The sequence below is a fragment of the Phascolarctos cinereus genome, unplaced genomic scaffold (assembly GCF_003287225.1).
Source record: "Phascolarctos cinereus isolate Bilbo 61053 unplaced genomic scaffold, phaCin_HiC Scaffold_4;HRSCAF=312, whole genome shotgun sequence".
NCBI classification, from domain to species: domain Eukaryota; kingdom Metazoa; phylum Chordata; class Mammalia; order Diprotodontia; family Phascolarctidae; genus Phascolarctos; species Phascolarctos cinereus.
In genome coordinates, this window is record NW_027555847.1 from 38,022,614 (window position 1) to 38,045,218 (window position 22,605).

Sequence of the window (22,605 nt, forward strand, 5' to 3'; positions counted from 1 at the left end):
GTCCAGGGTCACACAACCAGTAAGTGCCTGAAGCAAGATTTGAATTGAGGCTGACTCCAGGCTGGACCTCTATCCACTGAGCTGCCAAGCTGCCAAGAAGACCTGTTTTAGAGGTCACGACCCAGCTGTCCCAACTCTACAGCCTCAGAGTTTTTATTGTTATTTATTTATTATCATTATTATTATTTATTATTCACAGCTTTATCTGCAGCAAGGGGGACAAATATGCCATTATAAATTCTCTTGATGCTATAAGTAAAATATTCCTTTGAAATGCCTGATAGAATACTACATCTTAGAAACACAGGAGAGCATGGAAGAGAGGGAAAACATCATTCTATTTAAAATTAATTAGGGCTGAAGCTTCAGGGGGAGGAGAAAGATTGTTGTCCTTTCAGAAGGACTGGTAAATTCTGTATAGCCACCCTTAGCAGGGAGCTACTTTAGAATTACAAGGGAGCTGGGTTCCCTCAGTAATCTGGTAATTATGGCCACACCCTTTCTCCCAGATGGAGCCAACTCCCAGGCTCTCCTAACCCACTTGTTTAAGGAAGAAAAAAAAAAAACACCATTCTCTAATGCCAGTTCCCCAGGCACTGTCCACCTCAGGCAAAGGCAAATATTGAATGATAAGAGACATTATCATTTTGTGTTGCTTAGACTCCAAGGGGTGGAACCCAGATTAGATTCTATAAATCCTGGAACCCAGACAGGTCCAAGAAGCAGCTGGGACCAGTAAATTCCTAGGAGCGCCTTAAGAAGCTAGGAAAGCTCAGAAATCTCTTAAATGTCTTTCCTTTTTTTCCCCCCTAAGAAGTAAGGGGTGGTAGGGAAGGGAATATATAACATTCCTTTTTAAAATTTTATTATTTTTTTTTTAGGCAATTGAGGTTAAGTGACTTGCCCAGGGTCACATAGCTAGTGTCAAATGTTTGGCCTGAGGCCACATTTGAACTCAGGTCCCTCTGACGTCAGGGCTGGTGCTCTTTCTACTGCGCCACCTGGCTGCCCCTACCTTTTTTTTTAAAGGCTTCATGTATGCCTTCTGTTTCTTATATCAGTCATTTCCTGACATACACAGCCCTCCCATACATATCTAATTCTCTTTTGTAGTAAGCAGCTAAGCAAAACAATTGACAAAGTCAGTCTTCCAGTCAATCAACCAGCATTTATTAAGTGCTTACTATGTGCAGCTGCTGGGCCTGGAGTCAGGAAGACCTGGGTTCAAATTTGACCTCAGACATTTACTAGCTGTGTGACCCTGAGCAAGTCACTTCCCCCCTACCTCTGTATCTGTATCTAAGCCTCAGTTTTCTCATCTGTAAACTGAACTGGAGAAGGAAATGGCAAACCACTCCAGGATCTCTGCCAAGAAAACCCCAAATGGGGTTACAAAGAGTTGAACTCTAATGAAAAGGACTGAAAAGCAACCGAAAAAGTGCCAGGCTCAGTGTCAAAGCTGAGGATTTAAAGAAAGGCAAACAACTTTGTCCCCTCACTGAAAGGAATGAAAACATGTGAATAACTAAATACATAATGTACGCAAAATTCTGCTCTCATAACCTCCCCACCCCCACTTTCTTGCCAAGAGGAGGGTCATGTATTTCATCATCTACGCTCAAAGATTAAGATTGGTCATAGCAATTAATTGTTCATTAATTGGTTGATTGGTGAATTATTGGTCATTAATCTAAGATCAAAGGCCTCTTAGTGTTGGCTTTATTTACATGATTGTAGTCATTGTATATATTTATATTTCTCTCCCGGGAATAAAAGCTTCTTGAGGGCAAGGACTGTCTTTCTTGTGAATTTGTGTACTTACCACAGTGTAAGTGCCAAATAAATTGACTAATTGATTCAATAAATTCAATCCAGTTTATTAAGTTCCTACAATGTGCCAGGCACTGTGCTAAGAAATAAGAAAAAGAAAGACAGTCCCTGTCCTCCAGGAGCTTACAATCAATGAAAGAAGCCAACCCCCAAAAGGAAGCTGAAAGGGGAGGCAGGGGAGAGACCCCAGGGGGTACCCGGAGTGGGGGCATCTTATTCCTTGGAATTGGAACCGGGAAGAGCCGCAGATGCAAGGTGGAGTGATTGGTTGGTTGATGGTGCCTTTCCCTGTACTCCCTCACCAAATGGTTGGTGAGATTTAAAAGGCAGGGATGTTGTTTTCTCTCTTGAATTCTGACCCTGTTTCCCCTCATCCTCTGAATAGTGCTCAGCCCACAAAAGACACTCAGAAAGGGCTCGTTGATGACTCTTGGATCACATGTAGACATATGGCAAAGTTGGCAGTAAGGAAAATCAATTTGTGTGCTTCCCACATGGGATAGCACTTCTATCTAGCTTTCAACAACCAACCAGCTGATCACAAATGGGTGAACTTATTTGTTGGTACCAATGATCTGGTCCGGTTTTCCACTGTTCACACCCTGAGGAGATTGATCATTTGTAATCCAATGCTTTACTCAGTCATTAACTGGAAAAAATAATTAATCCAGCCACAAGTATAGATCAACTTTTACCAAATATGAGTCATGCTTAAAAAAGCATAATATGTTTATGAAAAGATTTCCTATTTAGCTAGAAGACCAACTGGAAACCACTCCAAGAAAGCAAACCTCTTTTCCAGAGGAAACAACAGACAGCCTGTAATTACTCTAAGAGTCTGTCCAGGCCACACTAGGCTCCCCACCTGTTTAGGTTTCACCCATATGGTCTGTGGAGATGGCTGGGTTCTTCCCAACCTGGACATGAAATTCTTTGCCACATGTCACTGGAGGCAAATTTGGGTCCCCTGATGGTCATCCTGAAAGGCCATCTGGGGCTCAGCTTGTCTCCCTTCCACTGTCATTGAAGTCAATCCATTAGCCTCAAACACTCAATCCAGAGTCATGTGGCCAAGATTTTCTCTGTAGGTGTGATGAAAGAGGAAAGGAGAAATATTGCCCTTGGTGCCATCAGCTTGGATGGCTAATGTTCTCTCTTGCCAAAGAGATAACAAGCAGGGAGAAGATATTCCAGTGAAACTGTATCTTGGGTTCCAGTCTTTCAATTCAATTTAGTAATTCAGTTAACATTTAAGTGACTCCTATATATAAGGCATTATGGGATATGAACACATAAATGAAAGCTCTCTGCCCTCAAGAAGTTTACATTTTGGGGTCAAAGAGGATAAGGGGATACAAAATATATCCAGATAGTGAAGGATACATAGAAAGTAATGCAAAGGAACTTCAAAAGATAGAATACTAACACCTTAGGGGACCAGAAAAGGTCTCACAAATGGGGCAGCACCTGACTTTTTCTTTGGAAAAAAAAATAAGGATGTTAAGAGGCAGCAGTGAGGAGTGAGGGCGTATCAAACATATCAAAGACCCAGTGGTGGGAAACGGATTATCATGAACAGCAGCTGGCCATCAAGTCAATTTGATTGGAATGGAGAATGTCTAAAGGGGAACGATATAAAATGATTGTAAAGATGCAGGGGGAGGATCCGGTTTTTTGGAAGGTTTTATCGGCCAGCCTAGATCCCAAAGGCAAAGGGGAAGTCATCTCACTGGTTTTTTCACTAATAATTCTCCACCTAGTCCACTGTAGTCCAGCACAGAGAAATGGTTTTGGTCTATGGCTAACTTTAACTTCACGTGAGGGAATTTTATTTACAAACTTTTTACAGTGCTAATGTCACAGATAGAATTCAGCCCTTTTCAGTATGCTTAGTTTAGAGATGTGATTACTCTATCACCCTGCTCTGAAGCCTTTCATGACTTGAGTTTCAAAGTTCTAAGCATCCACTTCCTGGTACCATATTCACTCCCTTTTAATTTATCTTTTGGTCCTTGGGCTCCAGGTCCATCCTTGGGCTTCTTTTCAAAAACCACATTTATACAACCCTTACCTTCCCCACAGTAGAACTGTAACTAGGTAAGGCAGCTGGGGTTTTGCCTCAGGTTTCAAAAATGCACAAGGATGCTGACAGCACTTTCAGTCCTTCTGCAACACCGAAAGAACTGAGCTTAGCACCTATTTGGCAAGAATAATTCACTAAAATAGTGTAATGGGGGACAATTAGCCAGTGATGGCTCAGACCTTAGACCAGGTAGACATTTTTCCTAGTAGGTCATATAGAACATGAGCAATATTCCTTGAGTAGTCTCAATCCAACATGTAGAGGCTTGGGGAGCCTACTTCTGGTCAGGAATGTACTTGTACTTGGTACTATGGTAATGAAGATTCTTCTGATTGTGTAAGGAGTCAAAACTGAGTGTTCCTACAAAAGGATCACACATATTCTCTCTCTCTCTCTCTCTCTCTCTCTCTCTCTCTCTCTCTCTCTCTCTCTCACACACACACACTCTCTCTCTCCCTCTCCCTCTCCCTCTCCCTCTCCCTCTCTCTCTCCCTCTCCCTCCTCTCCCTCTATCTCTCTCTCTCTCTCTCTCTCTCTCTCTCTCTCTCTCTCTCTCCTTCTCTCTGTGTCTCTGTCTCTATATCTCTCTGTCTCCCTCTCATCTCTCCCTGTATGTCTCTTTTTCCTCTCTTTTTATGCCTCTTTCTCTGTCTCCCTTTCTGTGTCTCTGTCGCTATCTCTGTCTCTTATATGTCTATCTCTGTCTCTCCCTCTCTCTGTCTCTCTCTCCTTTTTCTTTTTTTGCATCTTTCTCTGTCTATCTGTCTTTCTCTAATCTCTCTGTCTCTGTCTCTGCCTCTCCTTCCAACTCTCTCTGTCTCTCTTTAGATTCCCTGGTGGCTTTTTTAAATGAGAAAGACTGCTATAAACTGCTGGTTAGGGTAGAGAAAGGCAGTACCTTCCTTATCTCCCCACCAAGCCACCAGGTATCTATGAATGCAATGTTGCTTACTTATGTATCTTTTGTCTCTTTTATGTTTATTCTTTCCTGATCCTAGGTGAATGAGTATCTGTGGATGGAATTGATCCCGCTGGGACCTTGTACCCTTCAAAAGGTTGAAAAATCCATCTGAGATCCCTACAGCTGGCAGCTGGGTAGCAACAGTGGTGGAATCAGCGGAGAAGGCAGAACAAAAGTTGAGCAAGTTGCTTGGCCCATCCCAGCACTGTAGTGACCCTTCAGATGAGACACCAAGACCTAGAAGTGGCCAGCCAATGAAGAATGACATCTCCATTACCAACATAATGCCCTGAAACAAACTTGGCCAGGACACCAATAAGGGAGACAAGACCTTGGGGAGCCATGAGAATTTGAGTACCCCTTGGCCACACATCTTCCCTCCATGTGTGTCACACTACCTTAGGGCTTCATCCATTCTCCCCAGGTCCCTTATCTGTGAAAGAGGAGGATATACTCCCAATCTGAGGGATGTTTGTGTAACTTCTGCCTTTTCAATGGACATTTCTTTTTAGCAGCTTCCTGATGACAACTGGTTAATCAGAGATAACAGGGTATGGGGCTTACAAGCAATAGCATTGGAAGCTACAACCTCTCAGCGTTACCCCTAGAGCCCAGCTGTCCTCTGGGAACCTAACCTGCCAGTACTAGTAGGAGCTGGGAGAGTGAGCCCAGTAATGTGCTCTATGATAAGAAGCTACCAGTTGGTAGCCCAGCCCCAGATGCCTACTCCCCACACCCACACCCACTACTCTAGCTGCACCTCAGGTGAGTTTCCCCCAAGTAAGCAGCCTCACCATGTCCCAGGGGCTCTGTCAACTAGCATTTACTAAGCATCTACTGTGTGCCAGGAACTCTACTAAATGCTGGGAGTATGAAGAAAAGCAAAAAACAATTCCCGAGCTCAAAGAGTTCACAGTGTAATGGGAAAAACAGCATACCAACAAACAAGCTGGAAACAGGAAAAACTGGGAATAGTCTCTGAGGGAGGGCACTAAGTGAGCATAGAGAGGGGTAGGAAAGGCTGCTGCTGGCCAAATCCTCCTTCCTCTCCTTTCCTGGCACATGCCGCTAATGCTCATTTTGGTTCTGCTTGCTTCTTATCTGCTCTGACCACAAGATGTGTCTGTCCCTTAGCCCCAGCCCTGGGATTTCAATTGGAAATTTTTTGAGTTAGAAGAGACCTCAAACATCTTCTAGTTTAATCCACTTAATGTATAGATGAGGATGATGAAGCCCAAGGCCACAGAGCCAATTACTGTCGGTGCCTCCCACTAGAATTCAGGTTGCCCAAGTCCCTCAGTCTCGGGCTCTTTCAATTACCACCATACCATGGTCATCTCTCTGTCCTATTAATAATTCAATTCCATTTGATATAATTCAACATACAGATAAAAAATAATGTGGAAAGCACTATGCCTTAGAGGTGCTGAGGGACATACAAAGTTTAAATAAAACATGCTCATAGACTCAGATTTGGAGCTGGATAGGCCCTCAGAGGCCATCAAGACCAACACCCTCATTTCATAGGTAGGGAAACTGAGGCCCAGAGAGATTAAGTGACTTGTCCAATTTCAAACAAATCGTGTCAGGGTAGGATCTGAACGCGGGCACTCAGAAGCTTGTACCATAGTCTGGAGGAGTGGGGTGAGGGACTTCAGACGATAACACACACATAGATAACTGTGATAGGTGATACTACATGATAAATGTTAGGGGAGTAGGAGGCTGAAATGAAGGGCTTTGTGAGGACTGTAGGGTGAAATGTCTTCACTGGTAGGAGGTGGCAATCACATCTTTCAGAGACTAGGTAGCATTTGAATTGGGTTATAAAAGATGGATAGGAATTCAAGAAGAGGCAATGTATTATAACAGGTAATGTGACCTTGGAATCAGGAAAATCTGGGTTCAAGTCTAGCCTTTGACACATATTGGCTGTGTGACCCTGGGTGAGTCACCCAACCTCTGAGTACATCAGGCAATTTCCTAAGATGATCCCTGATGTACAGCAGTTGCCAGCCTATGTTGATAGAGTGCCTCACTGAGAGATTAATGCAAAAATGCTAAGATGGAGTCAGGCTTGGAGAAATTTGAATGCTAAGCAAAGAAGCATAAGCTTTATTCATTAGATTATAGGGAGCCCCCCAAAGGTTTTTGTTTTGTTTTGTTAAGGGATAGGAATTCACCCTGTGATTGCATGGGTATAGCAAGTTCCCTGGTAAAGCAACCCTCCCTATCAGTTCAGGTTGGCACCTTTTCTGCAAGTCATAATCTAAGAGAGTATCTCTAAATTGTTGAGATTTGCCCAAAGTCACACACCAGGACATATCAGAGACAGGACTTGAACCCAGGTCTTGCTGGCTCTGAGGTCAGTTCTTTATCCATTCTTCCATGCTGCTTCTTTATTTTTAAACACAGGAATGAAATAACTAAGCCTAGACATAAGGAAGATTAATATGGCAGCAACCTGAAGAATGGATTGAAGTTAGGAGAGAGGGAAGGTAGAGAGACCTGGTTGGAGGGTACTATAACAATCCAAGATGGTGGCAATGAAGACCATAGTGGCAATCAGAAGAGAAAGAAGAAGGCAGATGTGAGAAATATTAGAACTACACCTGATGACTGATTGGATAGGGGACATGAGGGAGAGGAAAGCATCAAAGAGAACACCAAGAGAGACTTGGGGACTAGCAGTGTCAATGAAGGAAAAAGTAATGTCAGGAGGAAGAAGAGGTTTTGACGGAAAGATAAGCAGTTCCGTGTTGGACATGTTTGAGGTTTCTGGGAGATAACTAAGTGGAGGTGTCTTGTAGGGGGTTGGAAATGCAGGCCCAGAGCTCGGAAGACAAATCCTGGCTAGAAGCATGGATCTGGCAGTCATTCACGTAGGAGTGATGACGGAAGCTGTCAGTGTGTGAGTGTATCAAGGGAAAGGACATGGGCGGGGCGGAAGAGGAGCAAGGAAAGTCTTGGAGAGCAAGCAGCCTAGTAGGTTGGGAATAACAAGGAAAGGAGTCAGAGAAGGAATGACTGGAGAGGTAGGAAGAGAACCAGAAAGATGTGTCTCCAAAGCAACCAGGTAGTCAACTGCCTCAGACGGTGGAGAGCAAAAGGAGAAGGCAGTGTGGTGCAATGAGAAGAGCCAGGGATTTTGATCCAGAGGACTCAGGTTCAAAGACTCTGTTACTTACTGCTCAAGGGACTTTGAATGAGGATTTTCACTTCTGAGTCCGATCCTCCTCTGCTCCAATGAGGGGGTTGGCCTAGCTCATCTCTGAAGTCATTTACAACTCTCAGTCTTAGGACTCTCTAAGGGAAGGTGTGAGGTACGGACAAAATGAGCTTCTTTGTACCGGGCTTAAATGACTTGAGTGATAAGCACAGCCCACTGGCCCTTCGAGGTGCTCAGTAGCAGAGACAGCATCTGGACCTGAGTCTCTCAGGTGAAGGGTCAGCGGGCATGTTTATCCATGGTGAGTTGGCACACCCAACCCACTGACTATACAGTTATCATACAGGCTGTGACTTTTCTTAAACTTCAGCTCATCTTTCTGATCTTTGCATCTCTTTGGCCCTCCTGGGGCTCTCTGGCTCCTGCTTCACCATTCTAGATGGTTTCTCTTGTCCCCTCTATGTTGCTGTCTTCTCTTCTGTTCCTTTTTTTTCATTTTGTGGGCCTTTCACTGACCCTCTAGCCTCTGCTTCCTATTTCCCCAGAGCTTCAAATGTCATTCTTCTTAATTTCCTAACTTCATGCAAACTTGGATAACATCACTTCCATTGATATACAATTTGGCCCCTGCATTTTCAAAATGACTCCCCCAAAATTTCTGTTAACACTCTGGAAATGCCACCATGATATTGAAGTACAAACTCTGGCCTCTCTTCTACAACCTTCTCTTTGGGGGCAGGGGACTTTTTACTCAGTCCCTGGGAAACTCTAAAAAGAATCTCAGATTCAATCTCTTTTTGGAAGGAGTGGGCCTCAGGAGACAGTATTGTCCTTATCTGGTTTTTGTCTAACACAAAGTATGGAGCAGTAACTAGTAAGGGGTAAACAGAGCTTTGTCAAAAGATGCTAACATTTGGGAAGGGGGGATGCTGCCTCCCAAGGGACTGTGCTTCCTTACCATAGCAACCAAAGACTTAATGCTTTGTCTCTGAAGCTTGAGTTGTCCCAACTGCCATCACTGACAGGGTCCCTTTGCCATGGTACCCCCTCTCTCAGGGCTCACAGTCCCACCCCAACCCCTACAGAAATCAAAGGCTGGCTCTCTGGGGGACTCACCACCCCTTTTCTCCACATGACTACACTCTTCTTCAGTCTGAGTGATCTCTTGGGGGGGTTTTGCCCTAAGTGAAGAAATTCCTCTTCAAGGCTCTTAAGTCTGGAATTCTTAACCTGGGATCTGTAAACTTAAAAAAAAATCACTATATTTCAATACAATTAATTTTCCTTGTAATTCTACGTATTTTATTTTATGCCTTTACAGATATTATGCAGAGAATGGATCCATGGGCTTCAGCAGATAGCCAAAGGGGTCAGGACACACACACACACAAAAAGGTTGAGTCCTGCTGTAGATAAATGGATTCAACATACCCTTTGTCATTTAAAAAAGCAAAGAAATATATTGAAATAAAGCTGTTTTGTTTTGTTTTGTTTTGTTTTGTTTGTTTTGTTTTTAAATGAGCCATTGATTAAATCTCCAGGTGATTTTCATACAGTGCTGCAAAATCTCCAAAGTGATGGTTCGGCCCCAGTGATCACTTCGTATGCAGAACCACCCGTTCTTTACAATCTTAATTTTCCCCCTTTCGTGATGGAAGGAAAGGCCAGGTCTGCCCTTGGTAATTACTTTAGGCCATCTAAGGGAGGCTGTCTTTAATCTAATCACTCTAATGGACAAGTAATAGCAGAGTTTGATGGTTAAACTGACTGTCCCCTTCTGGAGCAGAGTAGCCTCCCCCTCTCCTTGCCACTAAATCACGTTAGATTTGCATGAACCTTCAAGTCGCATCTGTCAAAGTGTATCAGGAGAATAATTAGGCATCTCTATCCAGTCCCACACACAGTATGAAATAAACACTAATGCAGACACTCCTCCGATCTCCGGGCCAGGCCTTGCAGAGAGTGACGAGGGATGGCTGGAACTGAAGCCATCTTCATGCCAGCGATGACTTAAAGTACTCCAGTTTATTCTTATTCGGCTTACTAAATGTTCTGGAGCCCAGGCCGCATACAAAGTGCTTTCTCCTCCACCAGCTGTGAACAGCTGTATCTGTTTCTCCAGCCAGCAATGGCTAATTCCTGGATTACATTTTCTAAATTGATGTAATGTAATCCGCAGAGTGTAAAAAAGGCATTCCACTTTCTCCCAGCAGAAAAGCACGGGGAAAATCCCTGGGGGCAGAGGATCATATTTATATCATATTAGAGCATATCCCACCCTGCTAAATTCTTTACATGATATACAGCACCATGAAAAGTGAGGGGAAATTCATGGAGCACGAAGCTGAACTTTATCGGAAAGGTTTTTCTGCTTCTGAGGATTCTAAAAACCATTTCTTTGAGTCACTGCTCCAATCCATTAATGTAACACCCCCTCTGGGGCCATCGCCCTTACTAGGAAAGGGCAAGAAGAAAACTTACATTTCTTCCAGGTGGTTCAGCCCATTCTCCTGAAGGCTGAAGGCTTCAGCCCCAGAGGATATTAAGGAGAAGGGATTTGAGGTTCAAGGAAAGGAAACAGGAACAACGAAATCAAGAGGAGGACACAGCGTCCCATTTCCCTCATGGCTCAGCACTCAACATTAAATGCCTCATTCTACAGGCAAGACCTTTTTTTTCCTTCAGATAAAACTTTTTAAATTGTATTTTTTCTTTTTTTTTAAACCTGAGAAACAATAGTATTTTTTTTAATTTTCTTTTTAACTTAATGAACACTTAAAAAGGAAGAGAATATTTCTAAATGTAATGATGCTATGGACTCAGACTGCAACAGCTAAGTTGGCTACACCTTTCCTTCAGGGTTCTAGGGGTAGCTGGGAGGGCTGGTTAACAGTAATTAACACCCCAGTCCCATTGAAATAAAATAAACTGGTATTTGTAGTTGTTCAGTCATTTTAGTTGTGTCTGACTCTTTGTGACCCCATTTGAGGTTTTCCTGGCAAAGACACTGCAGTGGTTTGCCATTTCCTTCTCCAGCTCATTTTATAGATGAGGAAACTGAGGTAAACAGGGTTAAGTGATTTGCCCAGGGTCACACAACTAAATAGCTTTTATAAAGGGATATATATTGAGAAGATGTAGCAAAAACAGGAGTATATATACCAGTCCCCCCAAATCTGGGGGGACACATTCTCCCCTGTGCCATTTTAAAAGTTTGAGAGATATAATTTCTGGGTAATTTAATCATTTTATTAAAAATGCCAGCATGTTTATTAATAAAAGGGTAGCCATTTGGCCATTTCTCTTAGACCAAAGACAATCATGGCGAGGGCTCATACTTAAATGTCCATTGGAAGAGGGGTGTTCCCCAGGGTGGCAATCAACTCTGATTGGTTAACAACTAATGAGAGAATGAATATTGATGGAGGGGTGGAATTTATTCAAATGAATTTCAATTATTTATTTACTTCTAAGTTATTTCCAGCTTTGGGCAATTTACTCAAAGAATTTTCCCCACCCAAACCTGAGTAGAGCATAATGGCTTCCCCCTGGGTGGGGTCTGAAGAAACCTAGTCCAATCTCATCAGTAATGTCCTTCTAGAGACTGAACTTTTACAAATCAGGACTTTAGAAAAAGAGGGAGTTCTGGATCTACCCAAATCGTTGGTTATTAATCATCATTTCTCTCACTCCTTCTTTACCTTGGTCCCTGAGGAAAGACCTAACACCATTTCTACATAGCATTTGCCCCGCCAAACATGGCATAAGTGATGGATGGATGAATCTGTATCTCTGCTACTGCTGGACTGTGCCAGACAGGCAGGTCACTTGGGACTTTGCTCTACACTAACTGGCTATCCCCAATCTCCTCCAGAACTCTTCAAGCAGAAAGACCAGACATAACAGAGATGGAAATAACAGCAGGGCCATGCCCTCACAGGGCACATTCCCAGTGGGAAGAGAAAGGCCTGAGGCCTCACTCCCAACTAAAGGCATCTCCAATGCCAGCCAGTTTAGGAAGAGGTAGAGAAGAGATTGGCCCTGGCTGAATGTACTCAGGTTCCCAACTAGGCATCTAATCAATGGTTGGTCTCCTTACCATGTAATCAGTGGACCCGAACCAGCTACAGAAGGTCTGGGCATGTATCAGATTGGGGAGCAGGATACTTCCATTGCATATCACCATCGCTCTCTGGAAGCAGGCTCTCCAGCCTCTTCTCTATAGAGGATTGCATTCATCCTATCCCTCCCCTATCTTACATATACAAATTAGGAGAAAAAAAAAGAGAATTGTAGGTGGGACTATAAATATCTATTATATATGGCTTATTAAAAAAAAACATACAATAAATTTAACATAAATTCAAAGCTGTCCTGCTTCTCTGTTTCTTTCTGAAATTCTATCTCTTCTCTTCTGTGCATTGAAAAATACTTTAATGATCTTTAGTTTTTTTTCTTTTACCTTTGGCAACACTGTCTCTGGCCAACCTCTTCCTCCCCCAAGCTTCCTCAAAAAGAAAAAAGAAAAAAAAATACAATCCTTGTAATAAATAAGCATAGTCTAGCAAAATAAATGTATGTATTTGCCATGTCCAAAAATGTACGTCTCAGTCTGCCCCTTGCATCCATCCCCTCTCCAACATGAGGTGGCTGGCATGGTTCAGTGATAGTGTTTTTCAAGATCATAAGTGGGCAATGTAATGAGACTAGAAAGGGCAATGGATTTCCATTTGGGAAGTCTGGGCTTTAATCCCAGCTGACTGACACTAGCTATATGACCCTGAGCAAGTGACGTCACTCCTGCTACCCTCATTTTCCTCCTCTATAAAATCCAAAAGTTGGACTATGCGATTTTAAGGTGTCAAATGTGTTTTGCTTTTTAAATTCTAAATCCTGTGCCTTTTCCATAACACCATCAAAGTAAGCCAAGTGCTGCTCCTGTCCTATCCCTCTATTCTACTGCGATTTCCATGAGGCAGGGACTGCATTTCCCCCATGCCCAGGAATTCAATTCAATCCAATCCAATGTGCAATTTTGAAGTGGTTCCCAGGTGTCACTAAAGGTTCAAAGACCAAAATGAAACAGTCCCTGCCCTCAGTGTTCTGCTGGTATATGGTGTAAGGGGTGTAATTTGTCTACAGAGAACATAGGTATTATATGAAATTAACCTTTTCTGCAAAGTCTAAGTCTATCAATCAGGCACATGCCAGCACCACATAGCTCATTATTACATGGACTATATATATACCACAGAGCAAATCATTCAGCATTGAAATACAATGACTAAAACACCTGCTATAACACAAGTAAGTACTGATTCTGTGCCCCAGTGTGAGAAAGGGATTTAAATTCAGCACATTTGGCATGTAGAACGAGGAAGGCAACTGGACCTATTATGATAATACTTACAAGTTTACTGGTGGATATGATAAATCTAGTTCTTATCTAGGGGGGTAACCTAAGAAAGAAGGATGCACTATCTGGTTATGTCCCTGAGAGTCAGGTGCAAGAAGACTGCAGAGGTAGGAAGGAGTTGGGTTGTGAAGGGCTTTAAAAGCCAAACAGGATTTTCTATTTCTTCCTGGCAGCAACAGGGAGCCCCTGGAGTTCACCGAATAGAGGGGTGATGTGGTCAGTCCTGCCCTTTAGAAAGATCCATTTGACATTCGTGAGGACAATGAACTGAAGTGGGGAGACACTCTTGGCAGACAGACCGAGCTGCAGGCTATCGCAATAGCCCAGGTGTGAGATGATAAGAGCCTGAACCAGGGTGGGGGCAGTGTCAGAGGAGAGAATGTCAAGGAAGAACGGGGGGGGGGGGGATCTGAAAGCAAGTTGGATAGGAGGGTAAAAGAGAGTACACATGTGCACTCACCCTTCCCCTTCCTCTCCCAATAGATCCACCCACACCTATACACTCTTGCAGTCATTCACTCACACACACACACACACACACACACACACACACATACACACACATGTGTGTGTGTATATAAATGTATATCAACATATTCACACACATGTGTATGTATTACATATACATGTATATGTGTATTATATAGAGATATATATATATACATACACATATACATGTGTATGTATTACATATACATGTATATGTGTATTATATAGAGATATATATATACATACACATATGTATATATGTGTGTATTTTATATATATTATATATATCCGCCCGCCCCCCCCCCCGTCTATCTCTCTAGGCTTTCTCTCCCCAAAACATTAGAGAAGTGCCTTCTCAGTTTAACATCCTTAAAGTCTATGTTTTTCCTAAATCGCAGGTCTGACTATGTCACCACACACACACACACACAATAACCTCCAGGGGCTCCCTATGACCTCTATCAAATATAATATCCTCAGGTTGGCATTTAAAGATCTTCACAACCTGGCCCCTTCCTACCTTTCTAGCCCTATCACACGTGACTCCCCTTCACACACTCCATGGCTTAGCCGAACTGGACATCTTGCTGTTCCCTACATGTGTACTCAGTCTTTGGTTTGGGGGACTTTTTACTGGAAGTCTCTCATGCCTCAGGTTGGCTCCCTTCTTCTTCCCTCTTCTTTATCGGCATCACAGATTTCCCTGAAGACTCATCTCAAGCATTGCCTTCCACAGGTCCTTCATGATCCCCCACCTGCCACCTCACTCAGATGTTAGCATCTCTCCCTCCATGGTTACCTTGTATTTGCTTTACATGAGCTTTGTATTCACCTATAAATGTGCACACAGCCTCCCCTAGTAGAATACACGCTTCTCAGGGCAATAACCATTCCTGTATTCTGCTTCTATAGCACACTGCTTGGGCCATAGTAGACATGAAATGAAAAATGGAGCTTGGAAAGATTAGTGGAAAGCATGTTGGATTGGGAAGCAGAGGGCCAGAGCTCAAGTCCATGGCTCGTCTGCTTATTAACTGTGTGGCCTTGGGCAAGTTAATTTCCAGTGAGAAAAAGGAAGCTGAATCTCACTTTTCTCATCTGTCAAAATAGCAGGATGGAGGAGATGAGCTTTAAGGTCCCTTCCAGTACCAAAACCCACAGTAGGAAGGGACCTGCTTTGATAGCAATTCAGTCAGGGCATGGTTTATGAGGACCCAGATTTAGAGCACATGCACATTTAGACAATATCCCTCAAGTCGCCAAATAGAGTACTTTGTTACAACACAAATCTCTCCTGACCAAGCCCCTCTGCCTACTTGTACAGCCTCCACCTTCACTGAGGCTCTCATCACCTTTACCCTGAACCATTGCAAAGACTTCCTAATTGGACCTTCTACCATCCTTCACCCTGATGTCAAAGGGATTTCCCTTAAGGGCAGGTCTAAATGTGTCCCTCCTTTCTCATAGGATCTCCGAATCTCAGAGGTGGGAGAAACCTCAGTGACCATCTTGTCCAACCGATACGTAAAAGAAATTCCTACTGTAGCATGAGGGCAGTTAGGGCAAGGTGCAAAGAGTGCCAGGCCTGGAATCAGGAAGACTCATCTTCATGAATTCAAATGGCCTCAGATACCTACTAGCTGTGCGACGCTGGGCAAGTCACTTAACCCTATTTGGCTTAATTTCCTCATCAGTAAAATGAGCTGGAGAAGGAAATGGCAAACCACTCGAGTATCTTTGCCAAGAAAACCCCAAATGGGTTTATGAAGAGTCAGACATGATTAAACAGCTATAACATACCAATTGGTTTGGACAAGTTAGTCTGGCCTGTTTGAAGAATTTCTTTTTTTTTTTTTGTGAGGCAATTGGGGTTAAGTGACTTGCCCACAGTCAGAGAGCTAGTAAGTTTTATGTGTGTCTGAGGCTGGATTTGAATTCAGGTTCTTCTGACTCCAGGCCTGGTGCTCTATCCACTGCGCCACCTAGCTGCCCCCATTTATTATTTCTTAATCTGCAGACAGACTTGAGGATTTTATCTGTAGGAGAATGTAGGGCTTGTGTTTATGGGAAATGTCTTCTTTGTCATTTACTTTACTTTAAAAATAAATTTTTATCGATGTATTTTGTTTTTTTTATATCATCAAACTTTTCCTCCAGCGTCTTTCCCCCTTTTTCCCTCCCAGAAAACTACTCCATGATTCAAATAATATTTTTAAAGAGGAAACTGAGATAGAGAAAAAAATTAATTGATATATCAAAAACATCTGAAAATGTGTATAATATACCACACTCATGAACCTCTCACTCCTGTAAAGCGGTAGGGTGGGGTATCACTAGAAAAAATTCAAAGAACAGTCAGCTACATAGTGAAGGGGATAGAATGCCCAGACCTGGAATCAGGAAGACTTGAGTTCAAGACCACAGACACTTCTTAGCTGAGTGACCCAAGTCACTTACCTCTCTTTACTTCAGTGTCCTCATCTATAAAATGGGGATAATAATAGCACTTACCTGGCAGGGCTATTATAAGTATCAAATCAGATCACTGTAAAACATTTAGCACAGTGTGCTTGGTAAAAAGTGCTCTAGAAATGTTAGTTATTGTTACTCATGCCATCTTGAGGTAGCCAATTTCATTTCTGCACAGCTTTAATTGTTATGAAATTTTGCTCAGTAAATTCCGGTGGCTCCCTATTGCCTCGTCTAAGATTGGCTATAAACCCCTCTATTTGGCTTTTAAAGCCTTTCATGAGCCCCAGCTAGCTTTCCGGCTTTGTTATAAGTCATTTGTCCCCTTCCCTCAGTCTACATGAGTGAGCCGGAAAAAGAGGCTTTCTCTCTGTTCTTCATCTCCATCTTCCCATCTCCAGCTTCCATGTCTTTGCCCTGGCTGTCCTCCATTCTCGTAATATATTCCCTCCTCAGACCCACTTCTTGGCAGTTGCCCACTTTTTTCATGACCTGGCTTAAGCACAGACTTTCTTGATTCCTCTCAGATGGAAGTGTCCTCTCACCATAACTACCTTGAATTTATTTCATATTTGTCCTGCTTAGGTACGTGTTGTCACTCCTGATAGAATATAAGGTTCTACAGAGATGACTGTTTCATATTTTGACTTTGAATCCTCATCACCTGACACATAGTAGGTACTTAATAAATACTTATCTCTTGATTGACAGCAAGGACCATTTCTTTGTCTTTGACTTGTATCCCCTGCATCTGGTACAGTGTCTGAGACACAGTAGGGAATTGCTATATGCTTATTGCTTGCATAATATTTTTTAATCACATCTTAGTTGGAGGGGTGGGAATTAGGTGAGTGGAAACTGTTTAAACTTTTGATAATCAGTCATCTCTTGCCTGCTTTATGTTACCCGATTTAACAAATTATGTAGGATTTAAAAGTGCGTGGGAAGACTCCATGTTATGTCAGATAATGAAGGATAGTATGACCGGGAATCCACAGGCTCACGTGGCTGTCTTCTTGAGTAGATAGACATATTACAAAAGTTGCTCACCGTATCACAGATTCATTTTTGTTTAAATATATTTTTCATTTCTGCCCAGTTTCCATTTTCTCAACGTCTTCGAATACTATTTTTGAGGAAATTAGGCCTTAAGGGTGGACAGATGGAGAAAAATCTCCTTTTCCATCGGAACTGATCACACTAATCTTTCATCTCCCTTAGGATATACCCAAGCTACTAGCAATGGGGAAGAGGCTATTTCAACATTTGGTTAGGGAGGGCCTTTTTTCAGAAAGCTGGTGTGTTCCAGGTAGGCAGAGCCAAGTAACATCTTTATCCATTGTACCCAATAATATAGGTCCCAAGAGAGGTGCCTGAGTGGGGCCTTAGGAATCACATTAGAGGGCCAGGGAGCTCAAACACAGGACCGTAGCTCTATCTGTCTGTCTATCTATTTATCTGTCTGTCTATCTATCCATCCATTTATGTGTTTGTTTATCTATTTATTGGTTTCTACATTTAAAAAAGTGTATTATTTTTAACATTCTTTTATTTTTCATTTTGAGTTCCAGATTCTCTCCCTCCCACCCTGGTCTCACCCAGGGAGAAGGCAAACAATATATCAGTTATACAGGTGAAATCATGCAAAATATATTTCCCTATTTGCTATATTGGGAAAAAAAAGCAAAAAAAAAAGAAAGGGAGAAAATTACACTTCAATGTACACTCAGAATTCATCAGTTCTCTCTCTGGAGCTGGATAGCATTGTTCATCAAGGCTCCTTTGGAATTGCCTTGGATCGTGGCATTGATCAGAGTAGCCAAGTCTTTCACAGCTGATCAGCATTACAACATTGCAAAGATTAAGTGACTTGTCCAGGGTCTCACTAATAGGGGCCAGAGGCAGGATTTGAATCCAGGTCTTCCTGAGTCCAAGTCCAGCACTTTCTCCACTCAGTGTTCCATAAACAGAAACGGAGCAGGAATGAACAGATCAGATCACCAGCCATGAGTGCAGACACCCAAACCCCTCCCAAAATGGTCACAGGGAATCATTTGTGGTTTCTGATAAGGCTGGTCCCTGGCACTTCCCACTTGGCCCAACGGTGATCTGAGGCATTCCAAGGCCACCTGAGATGGCATCTGTCCATGTGGAAAGCCTGGGAGTGGCTTCTAGGAGAGTCATTGTAGCATATGTGGACATTCTGCCCAGGTCTGCCATATGGCTGGGAGGAGCCTTTTCCCACTGGCTGGCTAGCCAGAACGGTTAGCGTCTTCAAAGCTGCCAGATTCAGCACCAGCCACAGCTTTACTACATTCATGTCCAGGGGAGTGAGGTGACTGTCTGGCTCATAGCAGTGACACCTGCAGAGTGGCAAGGCAGGGGAGGGCCTTAAAACCTCTCCCACCACCACCCATACCCATATGGCCCCCTGAGAAATGGACCTGAGTCCTTGGCCCTTTTATTCACTCTTAGGGAGTGGTGTCTCCAGGCTAGGCTTGGGAGCGTGAGCCATGGGAATCTGAGAGTTCAGAAATCCAGACCAGGTATTAGAGCCAGCCAAGCTCCTCCACCCTGAGAAGCAATGGTCCTGGACTCCAGCCCAAAAGAAGCCAGCAGTGATTCTGATGCTGGCTCTATTGTGACCCTAATCTCCCCTAGAAGCTGAGGGGATTATGCTCCTGAAATGTCGAGGGGATATTTGTATGTGTGGTCATTTCTGCACCTGTGACAGAAATTACCCCTTCATAAAAGCCCATGGATATTTAGACGGAACAGGGGTGCCAGTCACTGGCCCCTCACACTGCCAACCGAGGCTCGAGCTGATGACAGAGAAAAGGGAAAACCACAACCCTTTTGGGGTACCTACGAATCCCAAGGAGGAGATGGAACAGGCCTCCCTTGAGGGGGGGGCCAGAATCAACCACATTACAGATTTCTTTTGAAAGTTGTGAGTTAAGGGAAAATGTTATCCATATTATCCACATATCCAGTGAAAGAAATATGGAGGCTGAAAGCAGATCAAAGCATACTATTTTCTCTTTTTTTTTTGTTTTTCCTTTCTCATGGTTTTTCCCTTTTGTTCTGATTCTTCTTTTACAACATGACTAATGTGGAAATATGTTTAGTATGATTGTACATGTATAATCTATACTGGAGAGAAGAGGGAAGGAAGGAAAAAAATTTGGAACTCAAAATCTTATAAAAGTGAATGTTGAAAACTATCTTTATGTGGAATTGAAAAAAATAAAAATACTGTTAAGTGGGGGGGAGGGCGGGAGGAATTCCAAGTTAGCCCAATTCTGTAAGTTGGGAGGAAACCATGGTAGAGCCAATAGATTAATGGATTTGGACTAAGAAAACTCTAAATCTATAGTTGTCTGATCCAAGAGTTATTCACCAAGTGGCATCTTAAATAGTTTCTTACACTGGGAATAAATAGGGAAATAATGCCAGAGCTGATCTTTAGCATTTGTAAATAAGCTTAAAAAAGTAAAGAGCTGATATTGGGGGCTTTGGGTTTAGATTGGGATCTACTGCAGTATTATTGAGCAAACATGTTTCATAAATACTAGCTCAGCTGAAACCAGACTTTAAGGAAACCCACCTGAAGAATACCTCTGTGATCAGAACATCTTCTGTTTATAGCTTTGAGGTCATCTGGTTCAACCTCTTCATTTAAAGACCAGGAAACTGAGGCCCAGAGGAGATTAAATATCTGCTCAAGGTTACAGACAGGAATTGGCCAAGCCAGGAGACAAACCCAGGTCTCCTGACTCTAAATCCAGTGTTCTTACTGCTCTCCCAGCATGCCTCCTTTCCTACCCAAAGGACCTCTCTCCAACTCTTACTGAGAAACAAGATTGATAAATAATTTTTTTCATGGAGAAATTGTGAAAAGTAAGGAAAACCCCAAAGTAGATGAACAGTATTCAGGCTGGATCCAAAGTATTTCATTTTAAAATGACCATTTAGTAATGCAATGACATGACATTGATCAGCTAAAAGGAGAAATAACTGGGGCTGATTCAGTCTTCCCCTGCCCAATTCCCATGGGTAGGCTTGGAAAGTCTTGGGAGGAGAGCTAATTGCCTGGTTTTGCATTTTTATACAGTTAAGACTGATACTCATACTTCTCAATAAACCCAACAGAGATCAGAAGGCAGTGTACCCAACAGTACCCACGTAGGAAACACCACGCCCTCAGTGGTAACCAGGCAGAAAACTATTTTATGAACACATTTGGGCTGTTATTGCCAATATGGTTCTCTCAGTAAAACACAAAGATAAGCTTGCATAAGGTTTATAAAGCATTTTACAGACAGGATCTCAGTTGAACCCTGTGTGGGTAGGAATACAATGCTATTACCAATCCATTGAACACCTTCTGTGAGTCAGGCACCCCACTAGGTCCTAGGGAATACAAAAACAGAAACAGAAATAACTTTTGCTCTCAGTCAGTCAACAAGCATTTGTAAGCACCTAGTATGTGCCAGGTCCACAATAACCTCATAGAAGTGACCCTATCCAACCTCCTTATTTTACTGATATGGTAAACAGAGGCTAGAGGTTAAGTGATTTGCCCAGTGTCTATTATCTCCCTGAATTAGAGTGTGGGTCCTTGAGAGCAGAGACTGTCAGCTTTTTCTATTTGTATCCCTGGGACTTAGCACAATGCCTGGAACATAGTAAATGCTTAAATGCTTATTACTCATTCATTCATTCAGGCACTATGCTAAGCACAGACATTAAAACAGAAAAAAATTAAATAGTCCCTGCCCTCAAGAACCTTATACTCTTTCGTTTAAGACACTACTTCTGAATAAAAGTATATATAAAATGAATATCTGGCATAGACACATCCTTCTGGGACTCGCAGGAGCTGGTGACCTGCCCCCCAACCCAGTCCTGTCCAGCCATTGCTGTTTGCTGGGATTTAGCTCTGGGGAGCCTTATTCTAATTAGAGAGATTAGAAACCCCATTCTTACATTCATTGGATTAGCTAACAACCTCCACCCACCCACCCAGTACCCCCAGCACTACGCTAATTATAGTTTGAGTTATGGTTCCTATCTGGGTCTTCCCTAAGGATAAAATATAATAAAATAAAATAAAATACATACCCAATGTGTAAGATGAATGGGGTATGAGACAGTCACATGGAGGCCAGGTGGAGAAAGGGGACCAGCTGCCTCTCCCGCACTGGGAAGCAGCTCAAAGTAGGTCTCTTCAAAGCCAAAAAGAAGTGAGAAGAGGAAGAGGAACTAGTCCCTCTTTTTGCATGCCTACTCCAGGCTGGGTTAGTAACCACTCAGGTAACTCCCGTGACCAAGCCCTCCGTAGTGAGTCATGCTTAGCCAGAAGTGGCTTCAGGAATAGCAGACAAGCATGCAAATCCCCCCAGTTAGAACTTTGTCCTCTTTTAGAAAATGGGCTTAGAGATTGTACATTTTATTGGCCATCTCCCCAGTCCAGGAAAGTTCTGTGGAATCAATCCCACAGATATTCGTATTGTCTTTTCAGAGGCTTTTTTCTCCAGTTCCTAGAATTAAAAGCTTTTCAAAACAATCCATGGGGCACAGATCTTACCTAAAACTTACAGTTAGGCAAATTGAACAAAGGATAGGTTACAAAGCTTATCAGAGGTTATTGCTTGCTGAGTATTTAAAAGAGGCTTGTCCCAGCCCAAGAAAAAAAGAGAAAAATGTGGAAATTAGGATAAAACAACTAACAAAAGGGGGGAAATAGAAAAAAAGGGGGGGAAACCCAAGCTTCCCTTCTCAGAGAAACTCTAGTTCCACTGAGCTCCCAGAACATGTTTATATAGCACCAACATTTATATAGCACCAACCATATGCTAAGGGCTTTTTATAAATGTCACCTCATTTGCTCCTCACAACAACTCCGCAAGGTAGGTGTTATTATTACCCCATTTGATAGCTTGGGGAAACTGAGGCAGAAGTTAAATGACTTGACCAGAGTCACACAATAGTGTCTGAGGTCACAGTTGAACTCAGATCTTTCTGAGTCCAGGCCTAGAGTTCTAATCCAGTGTGTCACTAGTTGCCTCTAACATAGGGTTCTTCTCCCATAGGAATTAGGGACCTGGGATCTTCTGGAAGTCACCTCCTCACTCTCAGATAAGGGAAAAAAACCGTATTGGGGGAAAATTCTCCAATGATTCACT

General features: G+C 42.8%; 1 long non-coding RNA gene across 1 annotated transcript; it reads right to left on the reverse strand.

Moving 5' to 3' along the window:
• Positions 1 to 14,303: 14,303 nt before the first annotated feature.
• On the reverse strand, positions 14,304 to 21,699 carry LOC144456746 (uncharacterized). The gene is made up of 3 exons (XR_013485814.1): positions 21,542 to 21,699; positions 20,025 to 20,830; positions 14,304 to 18,780 (listed from the first exon to the last, which is right to left on the reverse strand). It is a non-coding gene; the product is annotated as an uncharacterized LOC144456746 (long non-coding RNA).
• Positions 21,700 to 22,605: the final 906 nt, after the last annotated feature.